General features: G+C 37.9%; 1 protein-coding gene across 2 annotated transcripts in view; it reads right to left on the minus strand.

Annotated features, from left to right (window-relative positions):
* The window catches only part of COL8A1 (collagen type VIII alpha 1 chain), a 98,092-nt gene that overhangs the window by 62,578 nt on the left and 7,636 nt on the right, over positions 1-27,878 (minus strand). Inside the window, exons 2-3 of one of the 2 annotated variants that reach the window (XM_085301467.1) lie at positions 19,694-19,780; positions 19,182-19,312 (exon numbers count right to left, since the gene is read on the minus strand). The gene's annotated coding sequence lies outside the window, so the exon portion shown is untranslated. The remainder of the gene's footprint in view (positions 1-19,181; positions 19,313-19,693; positions 19,781-27,878) is intronic. The other variant, XM_085301466.1, reaches the window with a different exon arrangement.

Below are 27,878 nucleotides of genomic sequence, written 5' to 3' on the forward strand. Positions count from 1 at the left end.
GAACTCCTAGCCTATCGCTGCTTTTCCAAACTAGGCTATTTCTAGAATTTCTTCCCTTACAACCAGTCTGTCCCTAATTCCCTTTCCCACATCTCTTATGCTCAGTCTAGAGTCTAACCAGAAAAATATGCCTGTTTTGTTAATGGAAGTTAACTTTAGATGAGATCCCAACAGCTGTAGCTTGAKTTAGCCAACAGGAAAATTCTGGCATGATTTTGCATGACAAGTTAGAGCAATGAAAAGTGATGTAGTTGATTTTATTTTTTGCTGTGCAGATCACCCTGGAGTGGAATACTTGCTGAAACTGAGTTATGTGTTGACCACCACCATTTGGTATTAATAGTTTAAACTGATCCTGCAGGGATAGCCTAATAAAGCAGATGTCCCAGACAAATAGGTTGTTTTTTAGGGAATACGTAACTGTCCTGTACCTCCCCCCCCAACCCTGCTCTTTGGTATACATGGAGTTGGAAGAATAAAACTGTAAGTTCTTAAACCGTAATGTTTCAATATATTTCCACAGAGATTCCCTTTCTACTTCAATCAATAATGAGGAAACAGGATAGGATCCTAAGGTTCTTTTACTGTACCATCCCACTGGACTGTCCAAGTTGCTATGTGAGCAGCAAAGCTAATGAATTCTAATTTCTTCTGGATTTGTATTTTTTATTTTCCTGAGGTGAAAATAAATGACTAAGAGATGAGTCTTGTCTGCCTTTCCCTCTGTGGGGATGCCTAGTTCGGTCTCTATCCACAGATCATCCACTGGTTTTCAAGAACTTGTGCAAGAACATAATTCTCTTCTAAACTCTAGACGTCTTTCAAGATGATTTTCAAACAGCTCAACATGCTCAAAGGTTATTTTTGAATGGGAGGGAGTAGATAAATAGAGAAAGAAACAACATATTGATATAAATAACACTTTCTTTAAAAAATAAAAATAATAAAAAATATAAGCTCTGCATGCACTGCTTCTCAAGTGTAACATTTTCTACAACAACATGAGGGACTTCTGGATATAAAGTTCTGAAATCCAGACAGAAGGCTGAGAATACTAGGAATGCTATCTGAAACCAGTGAAAACAAAGGCTCAGCCAACTCAGCCAAACAGTATACAAACTATCAGCCTCCCCCAGCATTTTTGGTAAGATGGTGAGAAATTACAAATCTTACTGTTGGAAGTGTGTGTATACTGTTTTGAATCACACCTAGGTGCAGAAACATTCCAGATCTACTCCAGAGGTGCCAAAGCTTTTGCTTTGTCTTGGAGGATATATCTTTTCACTTCTCTCCATAAAGTAAACTCTTGATTTGATTTAGCTTGCATATACTACAGAGTGATTTAGCACTTTTAAAAAAACAGTTTTTAACATACTGATGTAACTTTGTTCCTTTAAACCTTTCCATTGAATTGAAATACTTATAATCACTTTAACACTACATATAAAAGAAGATTTCTGCAGTAAATCAGATGACTTGTTGAATATCTTTTCATTTGCTTCTCTTTCAGAACAAGTTCCTAGAAACTTTGAAGAAGTGACAGTATATGCTTGAATGAAAAAAATAAACTTGCAAATACATTGAATGTAGCAAGCAGCTGTTCTATTAATACACTTTTAAAAGGTTGCTTCACATTAGGATTATTTTGGACCTGGTTCTTATCCAAGCCTTACAAGCAATGATCCCTTGTGGTAGGGGAGATGAGCAAAGGTAGTGTTTCTTGTGACGAAAAATGAAGCTCTAGTTCAAAACTTTCCAACAGTGGGAATGTATTTAAAGGAACAAGAGACGTTCAGAGTCAAACAGTGCCCCCGAAAAGTTCAGATCACTATCTCAGTAAGGTGCTCATAGGATTTAGCCCACTGTTCTGCTTTACAGAGGCACTGGACTTTGACTTCCTACACTATTCTTTAGCCAGCCTAAGAGTAGGGATGAGGTTAAAGGTTAGAATCATGAGGGAAAAATTTTGAACATGCCAAGAGACTTCATTTTGAGGAATAGATTGAATTTCATCTCTTTTTGCAATTTTTTGTCTTTTCCTTTGGTGTTCATATATGAATAGCTAATGATTACACCTAGGAAAAGAAAAACACAGTAGATCTATAATGATACCAGTAGAATTCTTAGGGTTTATCCCCTCCACTTTGTAACCCTGCTAACACACTTTTAGCATAAGTACGTGAGCAGGGTGCAAGGCTGTAGGGAACTGGAACCTTTCAGCTTCTGTTTCATACCAGGGAAAGCTGTTATAATGCCACCTGTCATATGAGACTGAGGAACTGGTAGATGTTTGTTATGTTTGTGAGGAACTCTGGGATCCAGAATAAAGTAAAGGTTACAGGTTATTGGTTAGCTGAACGCTGAAATGACAAATTGCCCTCCTTCTAGAGTCTCATCCTCTAAAAGTCTTGCTCAGCTGAAAACAGAATAGCAACACAAATCAATTCTGTTGCTTTTTGTCTTGGGTATAGGTGTGATGTCATCAAGAATAATTCCTGTCTTTTTAGCTGAGTAGTTGAAGGCACATCCTATATGTGGACTAAGAGCAGTTATGAGCAGGACTACAAGTCTGCTAGCTCAGTTAGTGTTTATTTCCTGATATCCTACTATTATTGCATTTTTAGCCATTTATCTCTTTCTTTTCCAAGATGTGACTCACTGAAGTCTGTTTCCTAACTCCACTGCAATCTTTGTGGTACAAAATGAGAAACAGAACATGTCTGGGTTTTTCTTCAAACTTCATCTCATAAACATTGTGCAAGTACCCCATGTAAACACCTTAACTGAGTTAGCAATAAAACTCATGATAGATTTATCCCTTAATAAATTTAAGATGCCAATAAAGTGATCTGTTTCATCAGCAAATGAAAATGAAGTCTAGGTAGAAATAAATAAATGCTAAAATTTTCTAAGGTTTACATCCACAAAAAACTATGGCTGGTATCCCAACAGTGGGAGGATCACGTTGTCTAAGCAGCACGTATCACATTAGCAAGAAGACACGTACATTATTTCAGGGAGCACTTGTCATAGAACTGTGCTATCCTGTTTTTGACTACATTTACAATCGGACATAACAAGAGCATCTAGTAAGAGATTGTTTTGTTTTAAATGCAAAAAAAACTTATTCTCACCTTCAAGGGTGGGATGTGATGCTGACCTGTTTGTCAGCAACTGGGATCTGGTAGAGGTGACCTGGAAAATCTGTTTAGAATGTAAAGCCTTTTAGTTTGGAGCCTGCCTTTTTGTTATATGGGTTTGCAGTACTATAAAGAAGTCTAAATTCATGATTGAAGAGTCCAATATTATTGATATTGAAATATGTCCTATAATTCCATACATTAAATTATCTTCCTCAAGGAATATAACATAGGTGTGCATATGTATAGTAAGTATGCCCCTTTTGTTGCCTTTTATAATTGTTTCTTATCCTGCCTCATCTTCAGCAGTGAAGGTAGAAAGACAGGCCTGTTCCCTTTCCCTGTTTTTTTTTTTTTGTTTTTTCGTTTTTTTTTTGGTTTGGGTTTTTTGTCTGAACATGATGTCTGGCAAGGAAGTGACTTAAAATAAAAATGTGTTGGCAAGCCCAGTGACCTGTGTAAGGGAAGTGAAATCAGTCGGATATCAGATAAATCAGCTAAAGAATTAATTACAGGAAATAGATTACAAAACAATAAAGCCTCCACGTTTCTGCTTTAATTCTTTCTTACTGCTTTGGAATATTTCCTTGAGCTGTTCATAAGAAAAGCAGAAACTTAGTTCCCCTAGCAAACCAATAAATCAAATGTGGACTATCATAGAAGAATTTATGCATAGTTTAAGAGAAACACTTCATTTGAAATATTCAATAGACTTTACCATGGGGGAGGGGAGGAGGAAGGGAAACCTTCTCCCAGAAACCACGTATCCTCTCTCTAAAACACAGGACAATTATGAAATTTTGACATGAAATTACATAATAAATCCAGATGGTTTAAAAGAGAAAGAAAATATTGCAATTTAGTTGTTTGAGAACAGGTTTGGAGTTCAGGTATTTATGCTTTAATTTATTTATGCTCTTCACAGCTTTTGCATCTCAAAATATTTTTAAAGAAGAGAATGCAATCTACTTGGTAGACACATTCTCCTGGGGAACATTCAGGTTGAGCGTCCCTATCAAATAGACAACACAAAGAGGAAGTCAGAAGACCATGCAATTAACCACACTCATATCTAGGGAAAATGCTTTCTTCTGCACAAATAGATGGTGCTATAAATACTAACATTCTTGTTAAAATCATTGGACGATATTCCTGCATACTGTACGAGCTTTGGTAAATTAATAGAAACAGATACAAAAATCAAGGTTCTCCTTCTGCGTGTGAAAAAAGCTACGGTGTTTCTTTTCCTTCTCTTTCTGTTGGAGAAACTGGTGTCCTGAAAGCATGAATGGGGGTGGAGCAGAAGTGGAAACAGCAGACTCGAAAGTTGCACTCTGTATTTATTTTAGCAATTGTTAAAAGTGGCTGGCAGACTTTAAGTTCTGGATCTGAGAGAGAAGAGAGGCCAGGTGTTACTAGCAGCTCATGCCATGTTTGCTTTGTGAGGGAGTTAAACATTCATCGGCATTTCTTGCAAGAGGACTTGGCTATGATCTCCACAATCAAAACTTGCCCTCTGCCTCTCACAGTTAGGTGCTGTCATCAACCATGTTACACTCAAAGGGTGACTGCGGCTTGTGGTGTTGTATATAAAGCTGGGAGTGGGCAGGTCTTTGCAGCATTACTAAAATCCCAGAGGAAGCAGTTTGGACTGAGCTGGTGCTGCAATGGACAGAACAAATGATAGTTTTCATCAACTTCCACAGCCTCTCCTGCCTGACAAAATTGTGCCTCTGATGGGCTAGTTTCCAGGAGGCAGAACAGCTAATAGAGCTGAGAAATAAACGGTGTGGAATCTTAACTGAAGCTTAAATGGAGATGTTTTATATCAAGCTGGCTTCTGTTGGCAGATGCGTAGTCACAAGTGCAGAGCCACAGAGATTTTCAATTGTTCTGTTTAATGTAAAACTCCCAAGGCTTATTAAAGAAGGTGGTTTGCATGTGCATGAATATAGAGGCATGTGGTTCCTGAAGTTACTCACAATTCAATTATAGGGCACTTGCCTTGCAAGTGTTCTGGCTGATGAAGAGATTCCTGTGCTGGCTGGATAGGGAATAAAAGAGTCTGCAGTCTGGCTCTGCAGTGAGTCTCTCCAGGAACAGCTTAATTACATTATAGAGAATCTATTTTTGCATTTAAAAAATTAAAAAACAAATTACAGTTTATTATAATATTCACACAATTTCATCCTCCCTCACTGGACTATTTCAAGTCAATGTCATCAATGAGCTTGGAAGCTGTTGCAAAGTGTATGTAACACATGTGATGTGCTCATTCATGAGAATTTGGGCTTAGGAAGCTTTTTTTCCTCTGTTCTTATCAAAGTAGTACATTAGGCTATGAGATTATCCACCTTGAGAAGAAGTGCCATCCTTCTTCAATACAAAGGAAAATGAGACCCAACCCCCAAGAAAAAGGAACAAGGGTTCTAAGAGGTGATGGATTGATTCACAGACAAACTTCATGTCTTGGATGTGCTAGCATGTGAATGGGCTAGCTCTAAGCAGTTTTATCTTACCCACCCACATCTCTGTCTTAAAACTGCTAAACTCAAATTATTGTATGTGTGAGGTGTTTTCTAAATGAGCAGATACATGATTTATTTAATATCTGTGAGGTAGAAGGGACTAGATCTAGGAAACAGCAAGCTTTTGCCATATGAGATAGGAGTAGAAGTGGCACAAATGCCTAAAAACCCTCTTCTCCAGTCCGATTACATGTACCTGGCACAAGCTCAGACAAATATCTGAATGTTCTGGTGCTTACATAGGGAAAAAGCCCTTAAATCTGTTTCCTAGACTTTTGGGGAGACTTGTGTTTCTATTAGTATGTTTTCTGATTGACTGTACATTTGACAAAATCCTTAAGAAATCCTACAGAAAGCAATTCACATGCATTGCTCTAATGAAGAAGATATTCATTTTTATTTTTCCCAGTAGCTATGACTGTTTATTCAATAGAAATCTTCTTTCATTTAATCTTATCACAAATCAATGCTAGCAGAGACACCTAGCAGCTCTTAAAGACCCTGCATTATTAGAGTGCTGTTGTCACCACAAAGTTTAGTCAAGCTGTAACAGAAGGTTTGCCCGAACTGCAGGCCTGTCTACAAACACAACCTTCAACTGCAAGGTATTACTGCTCTTTACCTGACAGTCGGTCAGGGCATATATTAAAACTTGGTCTAGGATACCTTATCACTTGCTGTCATAAACTCTCTGTAGTGTAGCTGTAGCTTGCTTCACTCATAYGGGAGTAGTTTTTTAGCGCTTTGCTATAGTCTTCTGTCATGTACAGCCATGTTCACCCACAGTTCACTGGGAATGAGCTTGTGGAAAGCCTAAACGTACTGCTGAGCAAAGGAGCATCAATGTGTCCTATGGGCCTGTACTGCCCTCCCCGCAGGGAGCGCACTTCCAGTGTGAGCCCAGCACATCAAGTGGTGTCAAGAGGTAGCTATACTCCTTTGTCCAAGGCCAAGCTGAAAGGAGAGTTATCACAGAATCACAGAATGGGTAAGGTTGGAAGGGATCTCTGGAGATCTAGTCCAACACATAGCTCAAGCAGAGTCACCGAGAGCCTGTTAGACAGGGTTGCATYCAGGTGGGCTTTGAGTAACTCCAGAGAAGGAGACTCCACAACCTCTCTGGGCAACCTGCTCCAGTGCTTTGTCACTCTCTGTCACTCACCAGTTCTGCTGGTATCGATAGCCACAGAAATTCTGCTAGTGATATCACTAAGAGCAGGGAGCATTGACTGCTGGTGTGGCTGATGATGATTGCAATCCTAYGTTCTGTACTGCCAAATATTCTGAAGGATTTTTCCCTCTCTTAAAAGTAACAAGTATATATCCTTCTACTCATATCACAGTTCAAATTTTTTCAAGGCTCACATATCTTTAAAAATAAAAATTGGCTGCCAGTTGATGATGTTTCTACAGTTGAAGACAAACATCTTGTGCTTCACAGAGAAACTTTCATTCTCTTTCTCTCTTCTGAATGTTCTTGAAGTTCTTTAATTTATGTGCATAAAGGCCTAATCTTTAGGTTAAAATGATTTTCACTCCAGATTTACTTTTCCTTCCTCCCACCTATTAGCTTTTGCTCCTCAAAATAATGCTGCTGAAGTAAACAGTACCTGAGACAGAGTTACAGCAAGATGAAAAGGAAAARTGAATTGAGCTAGCTCTGTTATTTCAATTGAAACAAGATACTGATGCATTTCTTTTTGTGATACTTTTTCAAAAGAAAAAGAATAAAGTTCAAAGTAAAATTATTATGAGTTATAATAAAGTTCCAGTTTATAGATATTTTCCAAAATTACAAATCAGCTCTTTTCTTTTTTTCCTCTCTTCCTCTCCTCTCAGTGTTTAGAATCTTCAAGACCAGTTACATTACAAGAGAAAGTTCTCTTGCTGTCACAGGGATTTTGTCAGACAGTACTAGAATGAATTGGGGCTGAGACGGTTTGGGGGAAGTACTATTCCACCTTTGCCCTTCAATTTGTAATCAGTATAAATGTGTCAATATAGAGGACACATCCAAAAATATTTCCATCCATTCAAAGACATAGTTGAAACCAAATTCTTTCATCATTTTTGTTTTATATTTGGCCCGACTTTCAAATTAGGTAATGGAAACCTAATCCTTCCATGCTGCAAACTATTTTGCAAGACCAACCAGTAAGAAGTCCACCTGCTCAGATTAGAAGAACACAAAGATATGTAACATTTGTTGTTCTTCTACAAAAATATTCCTGAGCGCTTTGACTATGCTACTTGAAGGCAAAAGTAAACTTCTAGTTCAAGAATGACATTTATCATGATCTATAGTACAGTGTTTCTGTCAGGGTAGCAGACTTGGACTGCTTATGTTAGAAGCTATAACTGAGTCTGACAAGGTTAACAAGAAAACACTTCCACATAGCAAACCACACTTAAATTCCCATCTTGACCCAACTCKTTAGATGTCTAAAAAACAGTCAGGTCGTATTTGGCCTGTAGTTCCTTATGRGCCACAGCTTTTGTGAGAAATACAGAGGGATCTCTTCACAAACACTCTTAAGAGTCTCATATGCTGAGTTTGCAAATAGCCTGCTGAATGGCAATAAACCTTTTTTAAAGATTGCTGTTAATAACAGTTCTGCTTGGAATGAATTTGCATGGACTAGTGCATCTATAGCATAATTATTGCATGTGAATATTATACCTGTATGTGATACTATCCTGACTACAAGTCATGCAGCACAAATGCATACTTATGTATTTAGTCACTGCTTGGCTAAAATCATCTCTGTGTTGTTCTGCTCTTTCTTCAGGCCTCTTTCTCATAGCCACTTATTTAAAGGGACAGATCACAAGTGATATAGTACATAGTGAACCTATGAAGCTATAATTCATTGCAGGACTCTTTTCCAGGGGTCTTTATAACATGTCCTGAGGTAGTCAAGCTTTGGTTTTAAACTCTTTGACATTCATATTAAAGAATTATCATGTTAAAATGCTCAAATGTGGTCAAGCACCTTTCAGCTGCATTCTTGCCATTTGGCACACACAGAGCAGTAAATAGAAGGATACTGGAATATTTTCCTAAAATTTTCCACTATAGATTTCCATACTGTGGAATACCCTGTTTTGGGAACATTTATTCCTATCAGTACAGTGCATCTTGTGGATTCATGGAGAGCACTGGCACCAAGGAGGAGGAGGAGGAGGAATTTTTTAGTGTATGATAYGAGGAAGTGGGTAGGATGAAATGAAGAGACAGGAAATGCTTGGCTGAACAGAGGGAGGAAAAACCTCCCTGTTAGAGTGTGCCAGGATGTGTCCAAAGGAAATGCTGGAATCTCCCTTCTCAAGGGACTTATAAAACTAAGCACTAGAAAATGTACTGCAGGGAACAATATTGCACTGCCAGAGAAATGGGCTGGATGATCTAATTATTTTCCATCTCTAGCCTCTCTGTATCTATGAATAATCCAGATCTCTCTAGCTGCTTTTTTTCTCCACTAATTTCCAAAACAGTCAGCTGGGATTTTTTTTTAAAGAAATAATTATTTTCAAATTTTCAAATCAGTCAGCCCTGAGGCTCACCAAATTCTGACCTTCCCTATGATATCTTTCTTTCCAAAGCTATGAGAGATTTAGAAAAAAAATGCATGTTATGCTAGATGTAATGTTAAGCTCAGTTAAGTTTAAGAATGGGTACACTTTGGTTTCTGCAGTGTATGCCTGCAGAATTTGGGGACAGTCATCCTTAAGTTTTTTGGTGGCTTTTATTCTGCATAGAGCACTTAAATAAGATAGAGGCCATGTTTCAGTCTTCCATATTTCATTGACTCCAAACAGAAATTTGAGTAAGAAGCATTCAGAAATATAGAATGTGACCCTAACAGATTTTAGGAAATATTTGTTAGAAGGTCAGAAGTGTCTTGAATATTGAGTTCCAGTCTGAATTTTGGAGTCTGTATTACCGCTGCTTATAGCATTCATGACATAAGCAGCTTTGTTTGTCTCTTGTTCTGATGGACACCTTAAAGAAAAGCTTTTTAAAAGTTAATTATGCCAGTGTTGCAACTCTTATCATCACAGGCRTAGATTTTATGCAACTCTAGATCCTCTGAGAATATGACTTTCATTTTAAATTAAAATGTTGGCCAAAGCTTGAAAAATATCAATCTACTCGTTCAAATATTAGTAGKCAGATAGCAAAATATTTTTATCTTATGATCTGGAAGCCAATTTTATTATGTTTTCCTACATTTGAATGCCTGGAGTTACCAATAGTCTGCTTAATAGATGGAAAGAGTGATGGATTTATTTTGTTTGCAGTAAGTATGTCCTGGACATGAAYGCAGGAGTGAGCTTGAATAAACTGGCATGAGCAGGTTCTTGCTATGAAGGCTTGCAGTTGACTAACTGTACTACTGTCATGTGCAAGAAAGCTATTGCTGGTGCTTTGTCAAAGACAGATAACAGGTGAATTAAAATTCAGYGCTAAATTCAAACAGTGCAAATAAGAGAGGAAGTCAGAAAATGTGTTGGGTTGTATTTTCCCATCTTAACTTTTAACACCTGAGTGTAAATAACAATACAAAGTGCCTAAAAATAAATCTAGTTCACATGAATTCTAGAGAAACTCTAACACAAGCGAAGTCCCAAGGGAGGGTGTCCAGTTACACGTGTTCTCATTAGGAAGAAGTCTTACTGGTTGCTTACTGGTTTTGTGGGCAGAATATTTTATTGGTTTCTTAGAAGTATTTGTAACTTTTACAAGAGGCAGAAAGTCCTAAAAATTATCAAGCTGCTGGATGTMCCATAAACAATACRTAGTATAAAAGAGGTTGCTGAGTTGTCTGGCAGTTAAAGATGATGATGAGAAAGGAAAAGGAAAAGGAAAAGGAAAAGGAAAAGGAAAAGGAAAAGGAAAAGGAAAAGGAAAAGGAAAAGGAAAAGGAAAAGAAGAGGAGAAGAGAAAAAACATTATTTGTTTATGCTACATTATCTACTTTGAAAAAAAAGAATTTTCTGTAAAACGCTGACACAATCTTTGTACAACAATACAAAGGGCATCTCTAACTTCAAAAGGGCTAGAAGATTTCAAAGCAGTGCCTTTAGGCTTGTGTCAAATTAAAAAATCAGAGTTTGACAATCAAAAGAAGTAACTATATGAATAATCTCTTTTTTKGGTAGATTTGTATCATTTTATATCATAAAATGTATTTTGTATCMCAGAAAAATATTGAGAAGCAGATAATTAAGGCTGAGAGAGAATAAAGACATCACAGAACTGTGGTKTTTGAAAGAAGAAAACTGCAGCTTTTGCTCAAGTCAAATTATTTGGTTGACACAAAGGTGATCTAAGCTGACTGGAATATGAGGCTCACAGAAAAGAGATCTTTTCAGTGGTCAAACTTCCATAGAACTTACATGGGTCTCCAATATGTTGCTGGATTTCTCCTTTATTGCCCCACCAAAGTTTATTTCCCCCCAAAAATGACGTTAGGTGTCTTAATATCTCTATGGATGTGAATTAACATGAGTAGAGTTTGTTAAATGTAGCCATACACCACCTGCATGTCTTTTATGGACTTGGTACTTCTCATCCCTTTAATAAGAAACACAAGTGGTGTTTTCACTGAGCCATATATTTCATGTTTTTTCTGCTGTGCCATTCACCTACAAGGTTGAATATCATTTACATGTGCAAAGAGCCTTCATCCTTCCTAWCCCTAATTTGTTTACAGCATTCAAATACAGCATAGATTTTTTCRTTTGTATACATCTTCTAGGTCTTTTTGAAACATTTCATTGCACTTTTCCCCAAAAGAAACACTTATTCTATATGTGAAAACATGTACACACACATATGCATACAGGCATAAATAAAAGATTCAGTTCAACAAATCGAAGATGAAATATCAACATATACTTAATCCTATCGCCAACGTGACACAAACTACGAGAAAGATTCCCTTTAACTACACTGACCCTAGTGACTGAGGAACACATAGTTGCTATGAATCAGTCATAGGACATATTACCAGATCAAGCAGGCAATGTGTATGTCTCTTGCAGTTAAGCAGCAAGTTTGTGAGTTCTTTAAGACATAAATCATTCAGCTATATCCTCAAGGTCAATGAGTAGTGCTAGGCAGTCTTCAGCATGTCACTACTTCACAAATGCTAACCGGTTCATCATCCTAACTCCTGGGTTAAGGGGTGTATCGTTACCATTTTTACAAATAGGAAGCTGAGGCACAAAAAATCTTGTGCACAGATGCACAAAAGTAGTGGATGGCCTGACTCCTATTCAGGGGTGTTCTGTGGACATTAAGTGCCCGTATAATGTTGGTGCAAATCCTGCATCCAAGTGCTGCATCAAAGTGTAGACCTTCTTGGTACACTTAGTCACTTTACCCTAGAAATGTCTTACTTTATAAACTACTCAGTAAGAAAGATAGCTCAAACTAAAAGCAAGTTATAAGTACTAACTTTCATTTAGAAGAAAGAAACAGTATTAAGACATGATGTTCATGTAAGCATCTACCTGTAAAAAAGGCCTCTTTTTCAGACCAGAGATATTTTGATGAATTGTTTATGATAGAATTTCAAGGCTGTAATTTATGCTGAGAGCCAATTACTTTTGTTAAATTCATAAAATTGCTAATCATTTTGTCAGTCTATCATGGAGAACTTGAGCTGCAATGATCACACAGAAAACAAAACTTTTGAAATGTCCATGCTAGCATTCATGATGCTACTAATTAACCCAAGAAAATAAGCTTACAGTTAGCTACAGTGAAACTAGTATGATGCACTCAAAATGACAGCATGTAGCAATAACACAGCGTGTTCTTGATCAAGATGCATTTACTCTGTTTAGCCAGGGGTCGCTCAAAAAAAGGAAGGACAAGCTAACAGCTCTCCTCAGGAGCTTGGGTAAATCTGTCCATGAACATCTGTTTGTATTCAGCAGTTACTAATTTGAAAATATTCTGCRTGTTGTAACAACACTTAAATGAAAATCAGTCAAATCTGAATTTAGTCTGCATATTTCTGACCCATACGCCATAACGTTTCATAATTCAGTTATTGTGCATATCTTCGCTCTCTTAAAATATTCTTTATTTTAAATAGATATAGCTGAGAAAAATGTTATTTCTAGGACAATACATAAATAAGTACTTAATAAAAATGCAAAATTAGTGCTAGTTCATCTTTCAGGCTCAATATTAATAAATCATACCTGAAAGAACTGAATAAAGGAAATAAAATTGCTGATTCAGTCTTAACTGGATTTAACATTTGCCTAAATCATTGAACATTAAGAAAAACAGCCTTATGACAGAAATTCTKCACTTGGCAATTTGAACAGTTCTTTGGGAGGAGGGGAGATGTATCTGTGTTTTCCTCTAAGTTCAAAATACTTTTTTTAGTCCCCGTCTTTTTTTAATTCCTACTACTTTTGTCAAGCAAAAGTTTAACAATCCTGAAGCACACTGATAAGAAAAAACACACCTCCATTTTGTCTCTAGGTATAAATTTTAAAATCTATGGCTAGCTACTATGAAAATAAAATGTTAGTGAACCAAGATTTTTTAAAGTGATTATTATTTKGGTTAACACAACTACTGGATCTCAAAATTAGGTACCTCATAAAGGTTGGGGGAGCTATCTTAGAGTCTAACCTCACTCTACAAAATGGAAATCTTTAGGATATTTGAAGCTAGATGCTTAAAATCTCTGAGCAGTTTGACAGTCTTATCCATCTTTTCCTTGYCCATGCAGGAACACAGATTTCTTACTGAGGACATGATTTTATGCTCACTGAGCTGAAAGACTCTATTTGAATATAGAATTAGGTCCTTTAATTAAGTATTTGCCCTAAAGAATGTGTAGAACCTTCCTTAAAATGTATCTATGATTACCAAAAMAAGGGTTTCAGTATGTATACATACGAACTATTAAGTAGAAATGAACTATCTCTCCAAGACTGAAAAAGGAGTGCACTGAGAAACCTTTCCAGATGACACCAGACTGTGAAGTGCCTTGTGAGAAAAGTCTTGGCCCATCCTATCTGCTGATAAAACTTGCTTTCCACTTCAGTAAAGCCAAAATTTCATTCTTGGATGATGTCCTAGAGTTTAACAATACCACTAAGAAAAATTTCCCATGACTTCTGGTTAATTATCCAGAGTAACAAGTTCTTCCCTCGGCAACTTTATGTCTCAGCTATAGAAAAGCACTACTACATGAATTTTTATCAAGTGCAAACTCCACAACAAGGAAGATAAATTCACCATTGCAACCATCTGACTTTATTAGTTACTGCTATACAATAAAGTAGTTTAACAAAATCTGTTGAGACTCATATTCACTATTAAGTTAACACAGTGTTATATAAAATGCGATCCCAGTTTGGTCCATGCTCCACACACATACATCTTAATGTTCATTTTGTGGATTTGAGACAAGTAGTCCAATTGTAGACTCATAAGCAGAGGACAGGTATCAAAATTTATCACTTTCCATTACAGATGTGTATGTACACATACACATGCATGGATTAGCCTTAGTGTACGCAAATCTTCATAGCATGGTCACAGCCTAGGTTTTTTCAGGTACTAACATCCAGTTCTTGCCCACAGTGCTCCCATAAGCTCAGGAAAAATGAACGCATTCTTGCACAATTAATTGAAAAGAGCTCACAGATAATTGTTGCTCACTGCACTTTAGAGAACTTTAAACATGCCTCAGTCTTTAGCACCGTATTTGACTATGCTGCCAGCATAAGCACAAAGACAGAGTAACAGTCATTGTTCTCTAATATACTTGTGCTAAGAAATTTAATAATTCAAGTTCATTTTGAGGGGTAGGGTGGGGAGAAGGCCCTAAAAGGGCTTTAGAAGAAATTAATTTYATGTATCAGAATTATTTTGTAAAAGAACTTGAGGAAATATACTGGCAAGGAAGTGGAATGTATATGTAAAAATCTCAAATCCTTTCTATATAAAAATATCTTTTTTTACATTCCTATTTACATCTTCCTACAAATTAATGCATTTCAGGTGTTTATTACTGTCAGGGAGGATATGTAGCCAATCATCCAAGATAATGTTTAAAAAAATAAGAATGAATGAAAATAAATTACTCATAATTATTATGTTATGATATGTAATCAACTCATAAAAGTTATGATCACATTAGGTTAGTACACTAGAAATGATTAATAAAAGTTAGATCAAATGTAGATTTGGGAAAAAACAGACAAATTTGGGGGGATACAAGTCCTCCTTATATTGGTTAAATATTGCMTTTTCCAACATAACTTGCCTCATTTATATTCTTGCAACAGAGAAAAAAGATGAAATAAAAAGAAAGGTGCTTGTTTAACTTTGCAAGCTAAATCTCATGCATTTGTGAAGAGCTTTTCCAGTGTTTTCCTCTCTCTCTCTCTTCACAGTGCTAAGTTGCAACAGTATTCTTGGAAAGACTGACTTACCAATATTGATGATAAAGGCAATATTCTTCTTAAGAGACAAAACATTGAAGATGAGAGTCTGTGAGGATAGGTTTCATATAGCTAAGCTATTATATCATCCTTCTTAAAATGRATGGAAAAAAAATCTTAGCTGGGTCATGATGTTCATATGCCAAAAAGGAAAGTCCAAAACTGAAACTGAAGAACCGTGAAAGTGTGCATATCTTAAAGTCGATATGGAATTTCTTTGTATGTGTTGAACTTTTTCCTCTATGCCATCTGTATGAAAAGTGTGAGTTTAAGAGAAAGCTGGAATACTGGAGACACAAATGTCTCTCTTAAAAAGCTGCATCATCTCAAAATTTGTGTGTGGACTGATCTGTAATCCAACAAGAATCCCTCTGCAATGGGGAAGTATTGTTATTCTCATTTTGTAGATGGATAAGCATGCAAGTGGCAAAGCTACATAATTGTAAAAACAAACTTTTCGGAATATAGAGAGATGACATGAAAAGGAGACATGTGGGGGAGATGTGTGTGTTTTGGGGGTGGTGTTAAAAAAACCCTGCCACCACACCTACTGGGATTACTCCTGAGTTTATCCAGGGCAAAATTTTGATGATTCACAATTGGCTCTTGAGATGCCAGTCTTGCACTTTGCTTGCTGTGCATGTAGTGCTGCCCATCACCTGTTGTTAATTATAACATTCTATAAATCTAATGTTAGGAGGCCAGCAGAGAGACACAGTGCCTGCACTGGATTAATGGACACTCTAGGAAAAAAGTAATTCTTCAAGAGTTCAGTCCTGGATGAKTTTCCATGAACCTGGTATTGTCATGAACTGACAGTTCCATTAAGAAAAACCCCAATGGATGCCTTTAAACAAATAAAGTCCTGGCTTTATATCATCATTGTGGTTTCAAGCACCACATCAACAAATACTATGACGGGAAGCAATCATTTAATAAATCAAAGTAGCTTGCTTGGTAATAAATATTTTTCTTAGAAACCACATTATTCTCTTCTATTGATCATATGACTTCCCAGTTCCTGCATTTTTTGACATTACTGGAGTGAAAAAGGAATGTGGGAAATAACTCAAGATGGTGAAATCATTCAGTTTAGCAGTGCCTACACTGTGTTTCTGAGAACAATTTAAAAATGTGTGATTTCAGGCAAAAATGATCAAATTCTTCCCTTCGTCGGGTGACTACAATTCAGCTGAATTACACAGTGCTACCTCTCGGAGAGGAGGAAAGTATTTAGCTTTGACTAAATCACTTCAATTTAATTTCTCAGCTTTATATTCTATAAAGTAGAAGGGAGAGTACTATTTCCATTTCACAAGATTGGGAATTATTTTTTTGCCTCTATGGGCTTTGAACATTTACAAAATTCTGCAAAAAATACCATGAATCATTACTATTGACTCTGTGTTCTTTGTTGGCTGCCATTCAGAAAACTTCTACTTCTACAGATAAATAGGCATTTGTAGTCAGCAGTGAAATGAAATCCATCATCAAAAAAATAAGGAACAAATAACATAATAGTTTGGAAAGAGGAAACAAATATGAAGATCTATGTTCTGCTGTCAGTGACAAGAATCTAAAGCCATAGTGGGTCTGAGCATGAGTCCTGTAAACACATGTGCATACAAATATCATTATCTATAAGAAAAGTACTATTGCATTTAAACATAAGTATTCTCATGTGCATTAATTTGCTGACGTAAAAGTTCAAATTGTCAGGGATCTATCTGTTGGCATTACCAAAGACTGTAAGTTGGTCAAAAATATTTAGTAAAACTTTACTAAAAACAAAGCTGCCTTTGCATATRTTTGTTTGTACTTGTATATGAAATCATGTGTATGTTTTACTTTAAGAATATAAGCAATGAACACTACTCCCATAAATAACAGTGCTTTGTACTAAGTCCTTCAAGATTTCTAATGTCTTCTAAGAAGGTCATAAAAGGTTTATAAAAGTCTGAAGATTCAACATGCTTTACTGTGATCCTTTTATGATATGCTTAGAATACAATGATCTCTGATTTCATTCCTTTTTTTTCCCCCTTTTTCTTGTTCCACTGTTATCCAGTATTCCACAGCAAGTATTTTAGTTTTCCTTGGGTGAGAGATGCTTTTTGTAATAAAGTGCAATGTGGGTATGAATATATTTATATGGCTTCCACAGCTTACTGGCTCTGCTTGCTAGTAAAAATATGGTTTTGATTACTCTTAAAACTCCTGATTCAACCTACTTTAGGAAAGTTGAGATATATTGCTTTTCGCTGTTCACATGACATACTGTGCATTCTAGCTTATTTGAGATCCAAGGTACAGTGCAGTGGACTTGCATCAAAAGACAGACTTTTGAAACAAGTCTTGATTGCAATAGGAAATGTAACTTAAGGAATATCAATAACAGAAAGATAACACAAACCAGTTCAGATTTTGGGCAACTAAATTCTAAGTGTTTCAAAATGATGGTTTAGGAGACAGAATAAAAATGCTGAAAGTGCAAAGGAAATATTATGAATCCTTGAAAAAATCAGAGTAATGTTTGTTTAACAGGCAGACTTCAAATGACCTCAAAGAATTCTGTGCCACGTTGGTTACTGCCCAGTAATAGAATTTCATTACTTTGAAAGCAAATCTGGAGCCTGAGGCAGGTTGGTTAGATATACTAATAAGAATATTTCTATTCTATCTAGGGGATCTTCCTGCACACCTATTTTTTTTTTCCTTTTGTCTGCATTGGTGACTATACAGTATTCCACTGATTTATAAATCTTACATAAAAGCAATTAATTCTTTGCACTAAAGGTATTTTTCTTAGTTCATCATCATTCAGCTGTATCTGTATGCAACTCTAGACATTTTTTTTTTTTTAATTCAAGACGGGGAAAAAAAAGGAGCTACAAAGTGAAAAGTGCACCCTTCCCCAAATCCATCTTAATGGACCGTGAAAGGTGTATAATTCTGTACTTAATTCTATTAGGGCAATGGACAGAACATTGACAGTATCTTGATTACTGATAATACCGAGAGAAGGGGAAACACTGAAGTCCCATAAGGGCACAAGACTTTCAGAAAGCGTTTTCCTCAGTTCCTTTCTACCTGAGTTCCTAAGTTAATTGCACTTCCGCATCCTCAGGGGCACTGACTAATGGCCAGGTCAGAGCCATCTCCCTCTCCGGGGATACAGTTCTGCATTTGGTTGCCTTTCACCCTGTGTCCTAAGTTGCACGTTCCTATAGTTTCCTTTGACTACATCAGGCCTGGGCTCTGGACAATTTTCAATTTTGTTCTTAGGGCAAAAGATGACACTTTTAACCAGTGACCACTGAGTTTTCCTAAACATAGCTTTTCTTGTTGAGGGAATAAGAAGACAACCTATTTTATGCCCACCTCTCTAAGGACAAACTCAAAGTACAAGTGTCTCAAAAGCAACTGATGTCCTCAGTAAAGCCTCTCTCTCACTCAGAAAAATACCCTGATACCTTCTGGCTTTATGACTGGAGGAGTTCTCATCTCAGGCTTGGGAGTGGTATTTCCAGGAAGTTTCTAGCCTTTGTGTGTTTTTGACAAGATAGATCCCTTTCAAAGGTGATAATTTTCCACAGGTAATAAAATTTTGAAAGACTTGCTAACTGTGTTGCTTCAGCATTACAGTTTTAAATTACTCTCCCTGTCCTCAATGCCCATGCATCAAAAAAGTCTCCAACATATCTGTAATGGTTACACAGGCTGTTGCATCTATCGATGTTGCTATTCTCTTTATAAAGGGAAAGGAGCTAACACTTGTGATTGCTTCCAAAAGCAGAATGAGTTTGCTCATGTTAAATAATGCATTCTTACAAAATTTATATTAATGGATGGAGCCAAAATCTCTGTGCCTGTTAGCAGAGAAAGTCAGATTTCATGTCTTTTGGGTCAAGTGATGCTATATTTCACAGCATAATGCTCTGGCCAGAAATGTTTTTATTGGCATGGAATTTGGGGGAGGGGAAGTCTCTTTTATAGTGCTTAAAAAATTAAATTATAGGAAGAAAATTACCTCAGGTTAATAGGAGAGTACTTTAATCCGCAGGTTCTGATATCTAGACTCAACATCCAGTAATGAAGAGATCATAACAGTGCTGAATATCAAATCTGAATGATYCTGACAGTCTGCTTTTTCCTCCGTTTCTGGGAAGAGAGGGAAAGAAAGCATATACGTTAGTACTCTCTAAAATATTCAGGACCACAAAAAATATTTTTTACTTTTGTTGAATAAATAAACTACATAAAGTTTATATTGTTTTCCTATTTTAATATATTTTTAAGTAATCAGAAGTTACCACATTAAATAAACACAAGCCAGCACAGGAATATTGAGTTTAAAAGTATTGCTCAGCTTACAAAGACACCGTGAAGGGCTCACATTTTTTTTTATGTTTCATTCTGAGTAATATTATCTGTATGCCCACATTACGCTTCTGTGTAGCCATAAAGTTCACAGTGAGCTGAGAGTTATTTTCTCTTTGGACTGCTTTGTGTATTTATTACAAAAGATCACTACTTACTTACTTCCATTACTACAGAGCTGAATTTTCTCTCATCAACAGCAATCAATTTCAAGCTAAGAATTTATTCAAAGATTTGGACAAGTGAAAGCTGGAAAAATTAGAATGAAAATCAAAATATTACACTGTACAGTATAAACTCCTCGGTTTATCATAAAATATCAGGACACAACAAATTGCAACAACAAAGCCTAAAACTGAAGTAGGCTTTTTTTTTTCTCATAAACGAGTAACAGTCGACAGTTCTGGAATGTGCACTCCTCTCCCATGAAAACATTTTTCCGCTCGGCCTTTTCCAAAAATCAAAAGTTCAAAGCTAAACTACTACACGTTATAAAAGAACAAATTTACCATGACACTTAAGCAAAGATATGAGTCAGTGTATTCAGCTTTCTTGAAGGAAGAAGGAGTTATGTTTCTTGTTAAGGCAAGGTTTGAAGTAAAGACATTATTTTTGTAGTTTTATATATCTCCTTATGAGATAATTATTTTTCCACGTAGATGTTCCATTTTATTATACAATTAAAGTTGTAATATATGCCATTTTTTTACTGATATATTAATTAAGCTTTACCACATTCCTCTGAAGTAAACAAAACATTAACATCCTTGTTATACAAATGAACAAATGCAATGGCAACCMTTAAGATACTTGGTTCAATATCATTCAGCATATCTGTGAGAACCTCAGTTACTCTTGCTTTTCTCTCAAAAGTGCTACCTTTGTTCTTGAGAACGGAACAAGCAAGATGAGTAGTATGTAAGGAAAAGGAGAAAATGAGAGGTGGTTTTTGATTGCTGTGGGTGGAATAACTTTTATCCAGAGTAAAAAGCAGATGAATTTGTGTTGTCTTACGTGTGAGGTGTATAACACAACACATTAAGCAGCTGAATTGCTCTATTCAGTTTTTAAAACTAGCCAGGAAATTTGGAACACCATTTGCTTTTATTTGGAATGAGTGGCTGATTCGTTCTTCTACCTTGAAAAGCCTCTACCTCTGTTCCCGATCTGAAATAAAGTGGCTATCCTGAAGGTCATTCCTGTTGTACAATGGGAGAGAAGTCTAAAAAGCCAAAGAGCTCCCACTAATGTGGGGCCTGGCCATCTGCAGTTGTGGAGTTGATCTGGAATATGTTAAGGGATGCAAACTTCTCCTTGGTACTGTAGTAGCTTTAACATATTCAGTTCTTTCAAATAAATTGATATTGCAAAGTTTTATGGTTCAGATCTGAGGTATATACAAACTTCAGGGGTAGTAAGATCTAGATTCAGACCTTTGACACTGAACCTTACRTTCAGTAGAGTGGAATCAAAACCACAAAATCCTTGAGCTTGGAGAAAGCTGACATCTGAATCCATATGCAGCAGTCAAGGCCCACCATAAGGATTCATTTTTCCCTAATTAWTATGTAAAGATATATTAAGTCACTCCCTAAGGCCAGTGTTCACTTACTGTAGAGAAGATATGCTCAAATTGAGGGACACCTGAAATTCTTTTTATGTTCCATTTCTATTTTAGAACAATATAGCTGAGGCTTCACTATAATTTCTGTAGTTGCCCCCTTTTTTATTGTTTTTATGAGATGACATGAGAAAGGACCTTACCTGGCAATTACTCATAATTATAAGTTCTATTTAGCCTTTTTAAAATACCATTATATTTCACAGGGGAATATAAAGAGGGTATAATGCAGTTGAAACAAAGGGTTCGTTACCTTTAACTGTTAAAAATTTTCACAGAAATTCAACAAAAAATTTTCATTGTTATTGTTTTAAAGGCCATTAACTGAATAAGCCATTCGTTATGAATATGATTGCAGAAATAAATGGAGAGTTTGTGGGAAACACTTCTCTGGTAAGGGACACAGTGCCTATTTTCCATAGGGCATAAATGATATTAGTGCCAATGATTAGCAGCATTAGGCAACTGGAGAGGGAAGCCTGCATTAGATCACCTGCTGAGTCGGTGAACCATGTTTTGATAAACCCTAGAATAAAGAGGGGATAAAAGCAAACAGTCTTTAATAGACAAGGAACTCATTTCATTTTCAGTCATCTGTTGAATTATAAAAATCACTCAGGTGTCCACATAAGGATATATATGTCATTAATAGCAGAGAGCAATTAGGTGACAGAGCCTTGGTAGAAAGAGGGGAGCTGATCAATAGGCAAGTGGCAGGTACATCTGCTGGCTTTGTGCAAATAAAGGTGAGAAGCGGATTTCTTCTCTCTTTCTGTGGAGCCAACCACAGTCCTCACTTCCATGCTCCTTGTTTTCAATACACAAGCAACACAGGCAGTAAYACTATGTATACTCTCAAGCAGTCAGTACCATCAGTTCAGCCAAACCTTGCACTGCGGTATCACACAGGGCAAATAAGTATTCCCCTGGTCTGTGCTTCCACCTCTCACATTATGCAAGCGAATAGGAAAGAGATGCTCATCACAGGTTAGGAAAACTGTGTGATTTACAACACTGCTGGTAGGTGGAACAGGAGAGACTGTGGGACCATGAGAGCCAAGTATTTTAAGCATCTGTTACAGGCCTGTGCCAGATGCAGGATACCAGACAAGATGTGCCATTTGTCTGTTCTTGAATGGAATTTCCTATGTCCTTAATACCAAGCAAACTCTGTTTATTTATAATATAACTACTTCTGGTTTTGTAGAAATGATATACAGCACATTTCATCTTTTTGCTCTCACAATGATATTTAAACACTTAGAAAGTAATTTATTTAGCTGTGTAAATTCTGTCAGGCTTGGCAGGTGTTTTGCTTTGTCATGGGCGAATCTGTAAGGGCTGGAAAACTTAGGGAGGCTGAAATGTGTAGCTTACAGATTTTTTTTTTCCTAAAGCTTATCTGGGCTAAGAACTAGCTCCAAATTCTTTTAAGACTATGGACAGTAAGTACTGATTTTGAGTGGCCATTCTGATGGCCACGTAAAGAAGCAGGACTTGGAAAATGCTGATAATCCTCCCCTGAATTTGGTCCCATGTAAGGTGTTTCCCAAAGAAATAAGCAGGAATTTTATGGCAAAATTTTCTCTCAGAACAGGTCAATTCAAAGCTACAGTTCTTTGTTGGAAACACATGTATTAGTTGTAACAGGAAATACCTTGTTTCCAGACAAAATAAGAGAGAAACATAACCATCTCACATACTGAGACTRTTTACCTGGGACTTGGGTATTCCAGGTTTAAGTCTTAGTGCTGTCATGTTGATGCTAAAGACATGAGCCCTYAGATCAAGCAGGAAGGTTAGTGTTAATATGTCTAGAACTGAAAGGAATATGCAACAGCCCCACAGTAGACGCCAGTATAAGCCAGCTACGCCAAGGTCAGTCCTCTGCACATAAATCTTTATTGACGCAGGTGCCCCTTTGTTCTGCTTCAGAGGCACACAAGGTTGGGCCCTCCAAACCTGCCAACCTTTTCTCCAGGCTTTTTCTGATGCCTCGCTCCAGGGTTACAGTCCCCCGACCCCTCACATGTCCTGATCACCTTGCCCTTCACCAAACTGAGACCTTTTGGGGATTGTTGTCAGTTTCTGAGTTCAGAGGGGAGGATACCTAAAGATACACCTCTCGACCTGGGCCCTCAATGGACCTGGTTTTTTTCATGAACAACTTAGAAATGCTTTGGCTTCTTGCACTGACAGGACAAGAGCATTGGGGAAAAAAAAGAACAAACAGAACTCCAACATCTTCAAGAACAAACAAGTGTCAAGTTCTAGTTTCAAATTTGATGACCAAAACCCAAAGCCCACAAAATTACTAATCATAATCCAAGTTCCTCCAGTGAGACCTCTAGAACTTTCTAGGTCATGAGGTACATTAAAATGTGTACAATTAACTGTCTTCATAACCAAGCTGCACGAGCTCATCCCTTTGTGCCTCAGTTTTTCTGTCTGTAGAGCTGAGGCTATAAAACTTGTCCACGGTATTGCTCTAAGWCCAGCTTCTGACTATAGTTATTATTACAATAATTACTGCAACAGATGTCAGAATCAAGCAGAAAGCACCGGTGTTCAGCAATTCAACTGCAGACCACAGCTATCGCTTTCTTGCTTTATGGCAAGTGTATACCCCCCAGAACAGAGAACAAATGTTCACACTTGCTTCTAGGTGTGGAACTGTTTTAGGACAGTATCTTTATATTTTCTTCCATCAAAGATTTTTCCAGTACACTTAGCTGTTCCTAGCTGTAACTAGAAAAGATACAGCTGCATTTTTTGGCTTTTATAGCATGAGCGCAATCCTCAGCAACAGCTTAGTCAGAGTTGTTTTATAGAACTATTTCTCTGTAAAAATGTTCATTCAGTAGTTGTCATGTAATACTTTTGCTTTCTAAAAACATACTGAGGACCGCCTGTCTTATCCTCCCATTATCAATCTGGTTAGATACCTACTCGGGAGGTGCTCTGAAAGCTGGGGACAGAAACAAGACAGAGAACACTTTTTGAAAGCTAGACTCAGAGTCAGTCTATGATATGATAGCCAGACCAACAAGTTGTTGCTGAGCAGGAGAAAGCTGCACCTTGAACGGCAGTTAGACTAGCACAGCCAGCTTGGAGATGTATCCCTGAATTAGCCTCAGCCAATTGGTTTGGAGACTGTTGTCTGCAAATGGACTTCAAATGATTAGAGCATAAAATACAGGATGCGATGCAGTTTTTTGCATGCACTCACACTTTGGGGTACTCACAATCTGAAGGCATATCTGCACTTGTGGATTTGGACAACCTAACGCAGTTAAATCATGCCGCCTACAGAGGCTCCTGTAGGGAGGCTGCTGCTACCCATAGAGGTGTAGTCTAGCCAAGAACAGCATGTGTTTCCTCCTCTGCATCTAGCATAACTGCAGCTAAGTGGTTGCTTATGTTCAGAAATGAATGAAATATTCAATGAAAACAAGAGTCTTCACTGACATGACCACTGCTTCTTAATCTTTACACAAAATACTGTTGCCTTGCCCAAGCATGCCTGGCTCTCTAAGGATAATGGAGACAGTACAGTGTTTGGATAGCTGCTATTTTTTTCTGAAGAGTGGGGAGGGTGTGCCTGTGTAAGGGCATGTTCACAAGAGTTTGATCCCAGAAAGAAATAGGTACATCTGGAAACAGCATAATCCAGATTGGCAGGGTCTGGCACTGTTAGCAGAAATAATCCCCTCTCAGGAAGGTACCGAAATGTGGCTGTCTGGTTTGCCCACAGGTATCTGGGCATTTTTCTTGGCAGGCATGGGTACTGCCAGTTATTTGGTGTTTTAATTCCTGCCTTAACTAGTGTCTATTCTTTCCTTGYTAAAGATGGAAGGATAAACCTGTGGTTGAATCACTGGCCTAGGGATTAGGCAAAGTGGGTTCTGTTCAGATTTTAGTCTGCATCCTTGGCCAGGTCACTTTAACAAGAATTTTGAAAAGTGCTCAGCACCCACAAACAGGATCAGATTTTTCAAAAGCTCTGTGCTTTTCCACTGAGGCAGTGGCCAGATGATCAAAGGAACTTTTCAGAAAATCTGGCCGCAAGTGTCACAAGCGAGAACTACTGGGTGCTGAGCACTCCTGAAAATCTGGTTCTCATTGAGGTGCCCTGACGGGAACCAAGCTCTCCTACTAGCCCCCATCATGACAGGAAGACACTTGAGAACCTAGCCAGGAGCTCTGTTGAAATGCTACTCCAGCAATTTTCTCTGTGCCTCAATTTCCTCTAAAGTGAAGTGGTGTTGCCAGGGTGCTCGTAAGGATAAATTCATTAATGGATTGTTTGTGATGTTCTTGGATGCTTCTGCAGGAGAGGGAGGTGAAGCATTTGTAGTATAATAGCTTTCCAGACATACCAAACATCTGTGTAAGCGGGAGTATATTAAAGGGACTGAAGCAGGAGACCAGGAGCTGGCTTTGCTCTATGCAAAATCTACAAGCCTTCAGGTTCAGGAGCTGCTTCTTTTTATATATCCTGAATCCACGACTGGAAGTCAGGGCTCCACCGTGCTAGGGGATGTTCAAATAGATTAAAAAGACTTTCACCCTGAAAAGCCTTTGTTTGAAACAAAGTGGTGTCGGGAAAATGCTTGGAAAGAAATGATAAAGCTGTTCCACTCAGCCATTTACCTTACAAATTCCCTGCTTGTTGAATACAATAGTTTTATTGTTTTCTTTCCTTGCATAGTGTTTCTCACATCTCTCTAGTGTTGTGTGTTTCTTCGGGTGCTTCAGGGTGCTACAATTTCAGCTTTGAAAGACAGTCCACTCTTCTTATACTAGGTACCCATGTACAACAATATTATCTTTGCAAGTGGTGTTTTTCATTATAGTACCAAAAAAAATGTATTTTTTCTTTTTTAAATTTACAGTGGCCTCAATTTTGCCTCCAGATGGGGAAATCTGAAAGGTCCTGTGCCTCCTRTCATGCGTGCTAGAGCAGGCTTTTCTTTTCTGAGCAGCCTCTCCCCGCCCAGGGATGCAGCATTTTCTTTCCAGCTGTCAGGGGAGCCCCTCCCTCACTTTTGGCCTTCCAGCACTGTCAGCATCTGCGCGAGTTAATGCTACCCAGATCCTTCTCCAAGGGGCACCGAGGGCTGGCACGCAGAAGAGTCGCCCTGCGGCTGTATCTCTGAAACCCAAGAAACCTCAAACACGTTGTGTTTCCATAAATGCTCCTCAGCTGACCGGGCTGCAGAGTGTTTGTGCTTTGCCTCTCCTTTGGGAACAAGAGGTGCAGTTTTTAATCAATTTTCTGACTGCGTATGTGCAGAAATGGTGCTAATGTTAAAACAGGCCGGGACCGCAGTGCCACAACGCAAGGCAGGAGGAGGGAAAGAACACGCGGGGCCCGCTGTCACTAGCCAGGGGCTCTCCGGAGCCCGGGCCGGGCGAGCTTTCACCACGCCACCGGGTGATGCCGCCTTCCTTCAGGGCTGCGGCAGCGCTTCCCGCTTAGGGGGCGGGGCTGCACGCGCCGGCGCGCGATCCTTAGCGGCGGGTAACGACCGTTAGCGGCGGAAAACGGTCGTTGAGTGGAACGAGAGCACGTGCTGCGCTGGGCGCCCAGAGGGCTGGGGGGTGGGGGGACCGGCGTGGCGCTCCCTTTAGCTACCTAAACTGACACAAATCTCTGCCACCTGGACAGCTTTTGATTGTTAGGTATGAGATCTCACATTTTCTCTAGAAAAATAGTCCAGAAGACTAAGTGAGCCAAAATATCTCTTTCTGTAATAAGGGTCTTCTTAAACCGTGGCTCTGGAGAAGCAAAGAAGGATAGGTTGCTTTTCCCTGAGCTGAGCTGTGAGGCGCTGAGTGCCTCCCAGGAGTTGCTAAGTTAACTTCTTACTTAGCTTCAGCTTTGGTGAAAGTTTAAGGAACAGCACCCTACCTTTGGATGTGGTCAGTATTTTGCAGAATAAAGCTGTATGTTGTGAGTGTCCACCAAGTTAAAATTCCAGCCCTCAAAGTATGCTTGATGAATGGGACATTAAAAATATAATAGGTTTTCATTTGCTTATTTTTAACATACTTGTTTTCATGAAGGGAACAATTAGGAGAAAGTTGAAAGCAAGTGTAACAGAGAAAATGTCTCTGAGCAGTCTCAAATTGAATTTGTTTTTATTGTGTAGGCCTTTTGTATTGAGTTCATGAGAGCAGTCAGCATTCAAGTGGCAGATGTTATGTTGAAAATAGAGTGTTTCAAATGAGTAATGAAAAAACAGTTGTTTCAAGTGAATTCTGAACTCAATGAAAAGGAGTTTTTATGCTTGAAATTGAATCTAAGAGCTATCCTTCCCTGACTGAAGGACAGAAATACTGCATGTGAATCACACGCCCCTGAAAATCAGTAACTTGGATGTCAGATACTGAATATTTGCAACTARTTGCTTAAGAGCAATCTAAAACAAAAAAGTGCTGAAGGTGACATTACAAAAGATGAATGAGCAGAAGGTCTTCCCTTTAAACTGAAATTTAAAAGCAATTTGATCAGTTTATAGCAGTACAAAAAAAAAGACTTAACTGTTCCATGTGAATCTTTTTTTAATCAAAAATCAGGCTGTGTTGGTAATCTACATTTTTCTGTATTTTCAAATTTGTATGACCAATGGTTTTAGCTGAGGTATCTGGCTAGTAATGCAAACTTAGGGAACAATCCAAATGTAGTTTCCATGGTTCCTGACATAGTAAATTATGCCCAAA

The sequence above is a fragment of the Rhea americana genome, unplaced genomic scaffold (genome assembly GCF_003343005.1).
Source record: "Rhea americana isolate MKP2758 unplaced genomic scaffold, rheAme1 scaffold_177, whole genome shotgun sequence".
Taxonomy (NCBI): Eukaryota; Metazoa; Chordata; class Aves; order Rheiformes; family Rheidae; genus Rhea; species Rhea americana.